A 13,387-nucleotide genomic window follows, 5' to 3' on the forward strand; every position below is an offset into this window, starting at 1 on the left:
TTTATTTTGAATTATCATTTTTTTATTGAGAACAAACAACACATGTTATTGGCTTTCCGTTGATGTAAGGTGGACATTTCAAACTACCACACTGGGCTCGCACGCCATACAGTAAATAGCCATTTTTACTTTCTGTTCCTCCATCTAGAAATTCCACTTTTTCATCTACGCAAATGTAATGTTGTGTGTGTGTGTGTGACACTAAATTTGCAGACAAATAACCATGATACTCTTCAGTCCAACCAGGAAGGCATTGATTCCTTCCAGGAATCATTAGAACATTTGAGTAAGTATTAGGCTTGCATACTGCGCAGGGAACGTCTTTATCCGCAGTATTTGTGCCCCAGAAATAATCCTGGTATTCTGCACCATGAATCTCTGCCATATTGCCTTCACTTTGATGGCTGCCCCAGATGACGTCATGAACCATACACAGAGGATTTGCAGCACCACCTGTCGATGCGTAATTTGTGCCTCCAAGCTGACCTATAAAAGAACATTTAAGATTTCACTGCTGTTATCAATGGTTTTATTTATATTAACCTTAGCAGCTTAAAAAATGCCTGTACCAAGTCAGGAATATGACAGTTGTTATCCATTCGTTTGATGTGTTTGGACTTTTGATTTTGCCTTTTGATTTTTGATTTTCCTTTTTGAATTTTCCTCGGAGTTCAGTATTTTTGTGTTTTTACTTTTTTCATATCAGCAAGTGTAAGATCAGATATAGAGGATTGCTGCTCACAAGGAAGCTATTAAAGAATAGTTCCAAATTGTGAAGTTGAAATCATCCATTCGTAAATTTGACGGATGCCATCACGAGTTTGTTGACTGTTATGGAACAACCATTTCACAGAGGACTTTTTACCAGATTTGTAATAACATAAGCAACACGACGGGTGCCACATGTGGAGCAAGATCTGCTTACCAGTCCGGAACACCTGATATCACTTCCCGTTTTTTGTGGGGTTCGTTTTGCTAAGTCTTTAGTCTTCTATGTTTTGTCTTCTGTACTATCATTTGTCTGTTTGTGTTTTTATTTTTAGCCATGGCGTTGTCAGTTTATTTTCTATCTATGAGTTTGGCTTTCCCTCTGGTATATTTCGTCCCTCTTTTTATGTAAGTCATTGGAAATATATTAATCTTAAAAATATCATAGATACCAAACTAAAAAAATGCCAGACACGAGTTTCGTCTACAAGACTCATCAGTGACGGTCGAATAAACCTTTAAAAATACCTGAATAAATGAGTGTTGCATTAGTATTACAAGAATGGGTTCCCCATCTGATGTAGGTTGATTTTCCATCTGAAATGAGACAGACAAGCAGTCTTTATTGATATGTCTATAATAGTACTCCATGTTAGGATTTTCCAAGGAAACAAACACAGGCAAAATGATCTTTAGTTATGCCTCGATTATATGTTGGAGAGACATAGTTAGATATAAATATAACTTTTCGCGAGAATGTGTCGGCTTTCGCATGATGAAGGCATAAACTTTCATTTAGTTTTATTGAGGTCTAGAGCTGGCATATCATGCAGTCACTGCTAGAAGTCATTTGTTATGTATCATTGTCATTTGCTTAGTTTTTTTTTTTTATTCATTTTCTAAAATCGGACTAGGACGTTTTTTAAACTGCGTTTTATTGTGCGTATTGTTGTGTGTTTGTTTATTTTATATTTGACAGGGGTATACGGTGAGGGTTTAGATCCCAAAAAACAAGTTCGACCCCGCCTTATTTTACAACTGTTTCAAGTCAGGAGCATCTGGCCTTAGTAAGTTTTGTCTTTTCTTTTTTTAATTCTAGTTCATTTGTATGTTTTGGATTTTAATATGACGTCCATTACCGAACTAGTACACATTTTTTTTTAGATATTAGCTGAGGCCCACCTCTTTGCTAGTTTTGTATGGGTTTTTATGCCCCACCTACGATAGTAGAGGGGCATTATGGTTTCTGGTCTGTGCCTCCGTTCGTTCGTCCGTCCGTCTGTGCGTCCGTTCGCTTCAGGTTAAAGTTTTTGGTCGAGGTAGTTTTTGATGAAGCTGAAGTCCAATCAACTTGAAACTTGATACACATGTTCCCCATGATATGATCTTTCTAATTTTAATGCCAAATTATATTTTGACCCCAATTTCATGGTTCACTGAACATAGAAATTGATAGTGCAAAGTTCAGTGCAAAAAGACAACAATCCGACCAGAAAAACGCCGAAGGCAACCAATGGGTTTTCAATACCGCACCCGGAGACGTGCTCTAACTGGCTCCCCAACAGAATTTTATTTTTACAAAATTTACGTCTGAGCACTATGTACAAACTTTTGGTCCAGTTATTTTTTAGAAATCCAGGATATTTTACGAAAGTTATTAAAATTTTAAAAACATGAACAACATATTTAATTTAATATTTACTTGCAGAAAAAAAAGTCAATTTATAAGAAAAGTAGGGTTTATTTTACATAATTTACTTCTGAATACTATCTTCTGTTCAAGTTTGGTAGAAATCAAGGATAGTTTAATAAAGTTATTAAACTTTTACCACCGATTGAAAATTGGTGGACGCCGCCACCACCAACGACATCGACGACGCCGAAGACGCAATGTAGGATTGCTATGTCTGCTTTTGCGACAAAAGTCGCAGGCTCGACAAATATCATACAAGACTAACAAAGGCCAGAGGCTCCTTACTTGGGAAAGGCGCTAAATTGCGACGGTTAAGATATAACATCTCAACCCTCCCCCTATACCTCTAGAAATTGTAGAAAAAAAATGCACACAGCAACACGCACAGTAAAACTCAGTTTATAAGGGACGACATCAAAAGTTCAATGTAGGATAAGAAAGTTAATTCACATAGTTTTTTTTCACTGAAACACCCCCCCCCCCCCCCTCTTAAATTAATTTGGGAAAAATTGATTTACCTATATGGATATATGGATTTGAGATTAACAAAGCTTGCAGCCATGTTGACCCCCTCCCCAATCCCCAAACTATTTGTGACGTCAAATACGTTGAACCGGCCTTAATAACTTTGACCCGGACATATCAGCGACGTCATAATGTTTGAACCGACGTTAATAACTTTGACCCGAACTTATCAAGTCATCTTTTGTGTGCTGGTGAAACAAAGAAAACACTTCTGAAACACGCAAATATAGCCCGATAAATCGATTATCAGATTATCTGCATATTGATATTGTAAAATATCAGCTGCTTGACATTATATGAAGGCTTTTTGATCTCGTTCGCTACGCTCACTCGACAAAAAGCTTCATATTATGTCTCGCAGCTGATATTTTACGATATAAACATGCAGATAACCTGATAATCGGTACTTATCATACATCGATCTTTTATGTCGTCCCTAAAAAGTTCGAGTTCGATGTATGAATAGGTAACAAAAGAAACTAAACAAAATGACAATGATACATAAATTAATAGTACTACTAGCAGTAACTGACATGCCAACTTCAGATCTGTATTAGACTGATTGAAATATTATATCTTCATCATATGAAGATCAAGCAGAATCCCTCCCGTCAGAGGTGTAGTACTATATCACCATTAAATATATGAGAACATAATCCGTATCATGCCAACAACTGGTTTTATAATATATTTGTTTATTTCCGATGCAAAGACCCTATAAGTGGATCAAATATTAATGCCAAAATATGCAGTCTATAATCAACTGACAACAGTATCGTAACTATATCCCTTCTTAATAAGTCTGTATAAAGGTTTTGTTAGCTTTTGAGGTGGATGCCAACATTTTTTTATGCTTTGTAAAGAACATTACCATAATATTGGATGTGAAATATCTGAACGTATACGATGTCTGCATTTTGATCTATATTTACGTATGATGTCCATGTACCGATGATGAAATCTAGTAAATGTTTTAACTAGTTTATGTACATGCTTCATGTTTTGAAGTTAAGTGTGACGTCTATTTCGGCCATCTTCGCTAGCCAAGGGTTACAATTCACTTTCCTCCTCTCCGCCCTTGGCAGAGTGAGTTAGAATTTCGGAGACACAAGGTAATGATTTTCATCGCTCATCCAATAAAAAAACCCGCCTAAAACATAATCACGTGTAAATGTAGAAAGTGTACGTAAACTTTTGCCACGTGCTTATTGTGAAACAAGTCTTTTCATCCCTAAACATACGACTATATTTTGTCACAATTTGAAAGTTTGTAATCAACTAATAGAAGTTCCTGTGTATGTTTTTGCACAAATGCATGACGTATATTTTCGTTTCCTGCTGTACCAAGTGTGTAAAATCTACACGTTACCGTGTTTTCCCTCCAAAATGAAGAGTTCAAGTGCTTCCATTGGTCAAGAATAATGTATTCGGAATGGGCGTGACTTTAATCTGCCGATAGATGGCGCAACATTGTTATCACAAGTTCTATCACAATCCGCCAAAGGTGAAGAGGAGGGAAGATGATCGAAACCCTTGGCTTGCGAAGATGATTTCGGTAAACTATAACATATTTTTATTAACGGACCAGCCGAAGCCAGCATCTCGTAGCGGGATTTTCTCGCTGTGATAAAGACCAATTGGTGTCTATAGCCTGTTTTGTTTTCTCATTGACACATTCCCCGTTTCCATTATCAACTGTATTACAATAGTTACCTTGTTACTATTTACAATCTCGCTATCCAATGTTCAAATTTCGATACAATTTATATTTAATGAATTTCATTTTTTCTTGGACGGAGCTACAGCTAGTATCCCCTTTGATTAATCCTAATCCCGCCAGACGCAAACTGTCTTGTTTTGGCAATAATTTTCATATAAATATATGATCATATAAGTGGTACGAGCGCCAACAAAAACGTTAACTGAAATGCATTTTTTATCTTATTTACAACTGTTAAATTACATAAGAACAAAGAGATCAGACATCATCAATTCTGGCAATACCACTACCTTAAACAATGTGCGAAAAAATTGATACATTCTTTGCAAACTTAATGGAGAAAAGAAATATAGCAATACAATTGCTGTTCCTGTAATTTTTTTCCGTGCACAAACTTAACTTCTGCCATTGATGTATGACCCATATCCTTTCTTATATACTAGCGACCAAGTAAAATGAACCCCTACGACAAACGAGTGTTGAACTGATGTTTGTGGGAGGGGTAAGTCATTAATGTTCTATCAACACTACATATACGAGTTAAATATCTACTCCACCTGATATCAAAGTTGATTGGTGATTTAATTGAGATGTCAATTGTTCCACTTTGTGTTTTCCTTCATTAAGCTCTACCATAATGTCCTGTAATTTTGATTCCATTTGGTCAAGTCTGTTCTGGATAACATCTGGGTCAGTCAAAAGAAGCCGTTTTTGGTCGTTTATTCCTAACACTACTGTAAATAATCCAGCTGAAATAAACCATAATTCTACAGTTGACAGTAACATTTTCTACTTGTGAACAGCACTATATATTACTATCTTTGGATTTAACTGGGTCAGAAAGATAACGACAACCTGACAATGATTCAAATGTATTAATAAAATGACATTCTTTTTTTCTAAAAACTTTAACCTGAAGCGGGACGAAATACAGTGAAAAGAGAAAATAAACCATGATTAAAAATGTTTGCATAGAAATCGATGAAACTTCCATGATGGTTACAATAAGCATACATAAAGCTCATCCATAATGTACAATAATGTCAGGGCACGAAATGAACTTTGAAAGTGGTTAAGTACGAAATGGAGGTAGAAAATGGTTAAGGTACGAAATGGAGGTAGGAAATGGTTCAGGTACAAAATGGAGGTAAGGAATGGTTTAGGCACGAAATGGAGGTATAAAATGATTCAAGTACGAAATGGAGGTTGGAAATGGTTAAGGAACGCAATGGATGTAGGAAATGGTTTAGGTACGAAATGGAGGTAGGAAATAGTTAAGGTACGAAATGGAGGTAGGAAATGGTTCTGTTGAGATGATCGCGGGAACGTAACGTTCCAACTATTGTACATGTCTATTGTCGACGTCGTATTGTCAGTGACGTCCCCTTGGGCGGAAATGCATACTTGTATATTAAATGTTATGGCTGAACAGTTGTTGTAATATCGTTGCATGAACTATCATCTATAGGTTCAGGTACGAAATGGTGGTAGGAAATAATTAAGGTACGAAATGATTCAACCTCATTGATGTATTTGACAAAAAAGTGTTCCATACCAGTTATATCAGTATATCAGTTGAGTCTCTTTAATCAAATAACCATGAATGCCTGTCAGTGATTAAGTCAATACTTAAAGAGGTTGTGTTCAACAGTGTCGTATTATTTCGATTGCTTTAAAACTATGAATAGTGTAGAGTTAAGCTATTCAATGATCTATGTCTTTCTCGTTATTAAACTCATATCTCAAGACTGAGTTTCTATTGATTAAAATAAGTCTTTTTAGTACTAGTAAGTAAGTAAGTAAGTAATTTGTTTATTATAGTGACTTGTGAACATAAATATAATACAATTACAAAGTTTATAGTCAAAGTTACACCCGGCCCATTGGACCTATAAGTCACCTTTTTAAAATATCAGTAAGGTTAAACATAATCACGTTATACATGTATATATACACAATTTCTCAAATCATTTGAAATTAAAGTTCAAAAAGTTAGAATAAATATACACAAAAATTAAATGTTCATAGATTATATAGCACCTGACGTCGGATATGAAATGCACGAACGATATATTTTGCTAATTTTCTTGTGTGAAGAGACATTAAAATGTTCAGTTTTTGTTCATGATTCAGATCTAAGAAGAGTTCTGTAGTTAAAAGTTCACCAAAAATGTTATTTCGACAATTCAAATAAAGCGGACAATTAAAGATAAAGTGTAGTTCAGTTTCGGCTTCTTGAAGATTACAAAAAATACAAAGTCTTTCTTCAGGTTTTTCACTTGAATATCTGCCTGTTTCAACTCTTAATGGTAAAATTCCACATCTTAACTGTGCCAAGTACGACCGTTCAATTTTACTTAAATTTAATTCAATATAGTGTTCAGTTTCGAAAATAGTTTTGAATGTCTTATAGGTACGTAATTTTGAGACGCTTTCGATAGAACTACTCCAAATGTCTGAATAAAAACGAGAAATGTTAAGTTCCACCAATGACATATCAACCTGTAATTTCAGTTCGTAATAATGTCCTAATTCAAGCTTGTAGAAAATATCCTTTAAATCGCTACACCAATTATTTTCACATCGTTCATAATCAAAGTCGAATGCTATTCTTGTAATGCGGTTTCTGTAATAAGTACTTGTAATAAAAAACAAAAAGTTAAGTGTCCCTGAAAGTGTGTGTTTATAGATTGATACTCTATGTCGTGTTTGAAGACTGTTTTTGTCCTTTGGTCGTTTTTCTGTTTTTGCTCTGTCGTTGTCAGTTTGTTTCCCGCCTCTCTTTGGTGGTATATCTAAATTCTACATTCTGGTTTTTTTCAGTTGAGTCTCTATTATCTAATAAACATGAATGCCTGTCAGTGATTAAGTAAATACTTCAATAGGTGGTGTTTTTTTCAATTAGAGCATTTGACATTTTGCCTCAGCTGTATGATAAAGAGATTTATTTTGAATTATCATTTCTTTATTGAGAACAAACAACACATGTTATTGGCTTTCCGTTGATGTAAGGTGGACATTTCAAACTACCACAATGGGCTCGCACGCCATACAGTAGATAGCCTTCATTATTTTCTGCTCCTCCATCTAGAAATTCCACTTTTTCATCTACGCAAATGTAATGGTTTGTGTGTTGATGTGACACCCAATTTGCAGACAAATAACCATGATACTCTTCAGTCCAACCAGGAAGGCATTGATTCCTTCCAGGAATCATTAGAACACTTGAGTGAGTATTAGGCTTGCATACAGCGCAGGGAACGTCTTTATTCACAGTATTAGTGCCCCAGAAATTATCCTGGTATTCTGCACCATGAATCTCTGCCATATTGCCTTCACTTTGATGGCTGCCCCAGATGACGTCATGAACCATACACAGAGGATTTGCAGCACCACCTGTCGATGCATAAGATGTGCCTCCAAGCTGACCTACAAAAGAACATTTTAGATTTCACTGATGTCATCAATGGTTTTATTTCTTATTAACCTTAGCAGCTTAAAATTACCAAGTCTATCTGCCCATCCCGCATATGGTATATGGTTTGTCCGACTTCAAATTAAAGAACTCACAAGGAAGCTATTAAACAAATAGTTCCAAATGGTGAAGTTGAAATCATCCATTCGTAAATTTTACGGACGCCATCACGAGTTTGTTGACCATTATTGAACAAACGTTTCACAGATGATATCATATATGTTCTTTATGTCTTAACTATACTACCCTTCCCTTTTCACGATTGTGACCTACCGAAGTAGACTTTTTACCAGATTTGTAATAACATAAGCAACACGACGGGTGCCACATTTGGAGCAAGATCTGCTTACCCATCCGGAGCACCAAAGATCACCCCCAGTTTTTGATGGGGTTCGTGTTGCTTAGTCTTTAGTTTTCTATGTTTTGTCTTCTGTACTATTATTTGTCTGTTTGTGTTTTTAATTTTAGCCATGGCGTTGTCAGTTTATTTTCGATCTATGAGTTGGCTGTCCATCTGGTATATTTCGTCCCTCTTTTTATATAAGTCATTGGAAATATATCAATCTTAAAGTTATCATATATTAGTATACCAAACTAAAGAAATGATTGCCAGACACGAGTTTCGTCTACAAGACTCATCAATTACGGTAGAATAAACCTTTAAGAATACCTGAATAAAAGAGGGACGAAAGATACCAAAGGGAGAGTCAAACTCATAAATCTAAAACAAACTGACAACGCCATGGCTAAAAATGAAAAAGACAAACAGAAAAACAATAGTACACATGACACAACATAGAAAACTAAAGAATAAACAACACGAACCCCACCAAAAACTAGGGGTGATCTCAGGTGCTCCGGAAGGGTAAGCAGATCCTGCTCCACATGCGGCACCCGTCGTGTTGCTTATGTGATTACAAATCCGGTAAATAGTCTAATTCGGTAGGTCAAATTCATGAAAGGGAAGGGGATTGTAGTTACGACGTGAGGAACATATCCGATATCATTTGTGAAATGGTTATTCCATAACGGTCAACCAACTCGTGATGGCGTCCGTAAAATTTACGAAGGGATGATTTCAACTGCACCATTTGGAACTCTTGATTTAATAGCTTCTTTGTGAGCAGTAACCCTCTATCAAGAAAATCATGATAGGAAATGCAAGCACGGGAATATCGTATCAATTGAGAGATATATACCCCGTATGCAGGTGCTGCTGGAATGTTGCTACTTAGAAATGGAAAGCTCACAATTGGAAAGCTGAAATCATCTCTTTTGTCGTAAAGTTTTGTCTTCAACCGACCCTCATTGTCAATTTCTAGATGTAAGTCAAGATATGAAGCTGACTTAACTGTATCTGTAGTATCCTTTATCTCCAATTCGATTGGATAGATGCGTTCCACATAGTCACCAAATTTTGAATTGTTTAGTGAAAGAACGTCATCTATATAGCGGAAAGTAGAGTTAAAGGATATTGCTAACTTCTTATCTTTCTTCCTAAGAAGTTCCTGCATGAAGTCAGCCTCATAACAATAAAGAAACAAGTCAGCAAGTAGAGGGGCACAGTTTGTTCCCATTGGGATGCCGACAGTCTGTTGAAAAACACGTCCTCCGAACGTAACAAATATGTTGTCAATCAAGAAATCAAGCATCTTGATAATATCGGTTTCAGAGAATTTTTTGTTTGAATCAGAGTGATTCTTTACAAAGTAGGATTTATCCCTCCCTAAGACAAGATACTTGTATCTACGTTGGCCATTCTTTTTTATGAAGCAAAGTAATACCAACTCTTTTAATTTGTCTTTAAGTTTGGAATGTGGAATACTTGTGTAAAGAGTAGAGAAGTCAAATGTTTTAATACTGTTACAAGATGAAAGAGAATTAGATTGTATGTACTCTAACAGATCTTTGGAATTTTTAAGTATCCACATCTGATTCACGCCACCTCTAGAATAGGCAGTTTCACAATAACTTTGAAGCCCGTCTTTGATTGCTGATAAAATGGATGTTAATAATTTAGAAAGAGGTTTTGTGGAGCACTTGGAAGACCCAGCAATATACCGCTGTTTGTAAGGACACTTATGTAGTTTAGGTATCCAATACAGTGATGGAAGATCCAGTTCTTCATCTTTGGTTGAAATACCAAAGGAACAAAGAACAGACCTATGATTATCCAGGATTTCCTCTTTGGTAAGTGTCGTGAGGGTATATGTTGAGTTTCCAAGTGAATTGTCTATACCTAATTCGTTTATCAAGCAATTAATGTAATGACTTTTACAGACAAAAACGATGTTATTTGGGGCTTTGTCTGCGGGGACAACAACATATTTATCATGGAGGTCGGATAGGTGTTTAGCAACATTTGGGTCTTTAAAAATTGACGTAGCATGGGCATTGATGGACCCATTCAGTTTCTTAATTCTGATTTGTATTAAGGACCTCACTGCCTTTATCCATTCGGATAGAGTGTCTACGTCTTCCTTCTCGCGCTTAGCCCATTGCCTGGCATAATCCTCGACTGAATCCATCAAAATTTTAAAGTTGTATTTCCAATTGATAGATTTAGGCTCACGATATTTCGGACCTTTCGATAACACGTTTCGTAGAGAAGTGTTATTAACAATGTTAAGGTCACCGGTAATAACGTGGCCAGCGGGATTATATATGAATTGGGAACTAGCACAAGTGCAATCAGGAGGTTTAGACTTGAAGTCGTCAATATCGAGATCCTGCAAAACGCGTTTGTAATTGAAAATTTTAGTTGCAATAGGTTTGGTATAGGTATAAGAAATTATACCTATAAATGAGTGTTGCATTAGTATTACAAGAATGGGTTCCCCATCTGATGTAGGTTGGTTTTCCATCTGAAATGAGACAGACAAGCAGTCTTTATTGATATGTCTATAATAGTAATCCATGTTAGGATTTTCCTAGGAAACAAACACAGGCAAAATGATCTTTAGTTATGCCTCGATAATATGTTTGAGAGACATATTTATATATGTATATAACTATTCACGATAATGTGTCGGCTTTCACATTATGAAGACATAAACTTCCATTTAGTTTAATTGAGGTCTGGAGCTGGCATATCATGCAGTAACCGCTAGTAGTCCTTTGTTATGTATCATTGTCATTGCTAAGTTTCGGACGTTTTTTAAACTGGGTTTTATTGTGTGTATTGTTGTGTTTGGCTATTTATATTGGCAAGAGGTATAGGATGAGGGTTTGGATCTTAAAAAAACAAGTTTAACCCAGCCTCATTTTTACACCTGTTCCAAGTCAGGAGCATCTGGCCTTTGATAGTCTTGTATGGGTTTTTTTTAATTGTAGTTCATTTGTATGTTTTGGATTTTAATATGACGTCCATTACCGAACTAGTACACATTTTTATTTAGATATTAGCTGAGGTCCACCTCTTTGCTAGTTTTGTATGTTGTTTTTGTATGGAAATGGGGAATGTGTCAAAGAGATAACAATCCGACCAAAGTGCAGGAAACAGCCGAAGGCCACCAATGGGTTTTCAATACCGCACCAGGAGGCGTGCTCTAACTGGCTCCTAAACAGAATTTTATTTTTACAAAATTTACTTCTGAGCACTATCTTATGATCATATTCAAGCTTCTGTTCAAGTTGTTTAGAAATCCAGGATATTCTACGAAAGTTATCAAAATTTTAAAATCTTGAACAACAGATTGAATTTAATGTTAACTGGCACAAAATTAAGTCCATTTATGAGAAAAATACTGATAAGCAGGGTTTCTTACAAAATTTACTTCTGAATACTATCTTATGATTATAAAACAGCTTCTGTTTTTGAGTGTGAATTCACATTACTATAAGACGTGTCACGGTACTTATCTGTCCCAAATTCATGTATTTGGTTTTGATGTTATATTTGTTATTCTCATAGGATTTTGTCTAATGATTAGTCCGTTTCTGTGTGTTTTACATTTTAATGTTGTGTCGTTGTTCTCCTCCTATATTTAATGCGTTTCCCTCAGTTTTAGTTTGTTACCCCGATTTTGTTTTTTGTCCATGAATTTATGAGTTTTGAACAGCGGTATACTACTGTTGCCTTTATTTTTCTGTTCAAGTTTGGTAGAAATCTAGGATAGTTTAATAAAGTTATCAAAATTTAACCACAGAGTGAATATTTGTGGACGCAGCCGCCACCAACGACATCGACGACGCCAAAGACGGAATGTAGGATCACTATGTCTCACTTTTGCGAAAAGATGCGCAGGCTCGCCAAAATCATACAAGACTAACAAAGGCCGGAGGCTCCTTACTTGGGACAGGCGCTAAATTGCGGCGGTGATAAACATAAGGTCTCAAGCCTCCCGCAATACCTCTACCTCAGAATAAGCAACAAAAGAAACTAAACAAAATAACAATGATACATAAATTAACAAAGGACTACTAGCAGAAACTGATATGCCAGCTACAGATCTATATTAAACTGATTGAAATATTATGTCTTCATCATATGATGATCAAGCACAATCCCTCCCGTTCGGGGTTTAGAATCATATCATCATAAAATATATGAGAGGAACATAACCATTCAAATATCATTCCAACAACTGGTTTTAGAATAAATGTGTTTATTGCTGATGCACTGACCCTATAAGTGAATCAAATATGCCGTCTTTAATAACTTGACAACAGTATCGTAACTATATCCCTTCTTCAGAAGCCTGTATAAAGGTTTTATAAGCTTTTGAGGTGAATGTTTGTGCTTTGTAAAGAATATTACCAATATTGGATGTGAAATATCTGAATGTATAAGATGTCTGCATGTTGATCTATATTTACACATGATGTTCTTGTATCGATGATGAAATGCAGTAAATGTTTTAATTAGTTTATGTACATGCTTCATGCTTCGAGGTTTAGTGTGACGTCCATTTCGGTTAACTATAACACATTTTTATTGAAGAACTAGCCGAAGCCCGCATCCCGTAGTGGGATTTTCACGCTGTTATGAGGACCAATTGGTGCCTATAGCTTGTTTTGTTGTCTCTTTGACACATTCCCCGTTTCCATTATCAACTGTATTACAATAGTTACATCATCAACTATGTATAACCTTGCTATCCAATGTTCAAATTTCGATATCAGTTAAGTTGATGAATTTCATTTTTCTTGTTACAGCTAGTATCCCTTTTGATTAATCTTAATCCCGCCAGACTAGACGCGACCTGTCTTGTTTTGGCAATAATTTTCATATAAATATATGATCATATTATTGGCATCAACAAAA

At 35.8% G+C, this 13,387-nt stretch overlaps 1 long non-coding RNA gene across 2 annotated transcripts in view; it reads right to left on the minus strand.

Annotated features, from left to right (window-relative positions):
- Nucleotides 1–13,387, minus strand: part of LOC143067015 (uncharacterized) — an 18,546-nt gene continuing 5,159 nt past the window's right edge. Inside the window, exons 2-4 of one of the 2 annotated variants that reach the window (XR_012975829.1) lie at nt 5,204–5,395; nt 1,237–1,305; nt 1–486 (exon numbers count right to left, since the gene is read on the minus strand). This is a non-coding gene — a long non-coding RNA (uncharacterized LOC143067015). Of the gene's footprint in view, nt 487–1,236; nt 1,306–5,203; nt 5,461–13,387 lie in introns of those variants that run through there. The other variant, XR_012975828.1, reaches the window with a different exon arrangement.

This window comes from Mytilus galloprovincialis, chromosome 3 (assembly GCF_965363235.1).
Source record: "Mytilus galloprovincialis chromosome 3, xbMytGall1.hap1.1, whole genome shotgun sequence".
Classification (NCBI taxonomy): domain Eukaryota; kingdom Metazoa; phylum Mollusca; class Bivalvia; order Mytilida; family Mytilidae; genus Mytilus; species Mytilus galloprovincialis.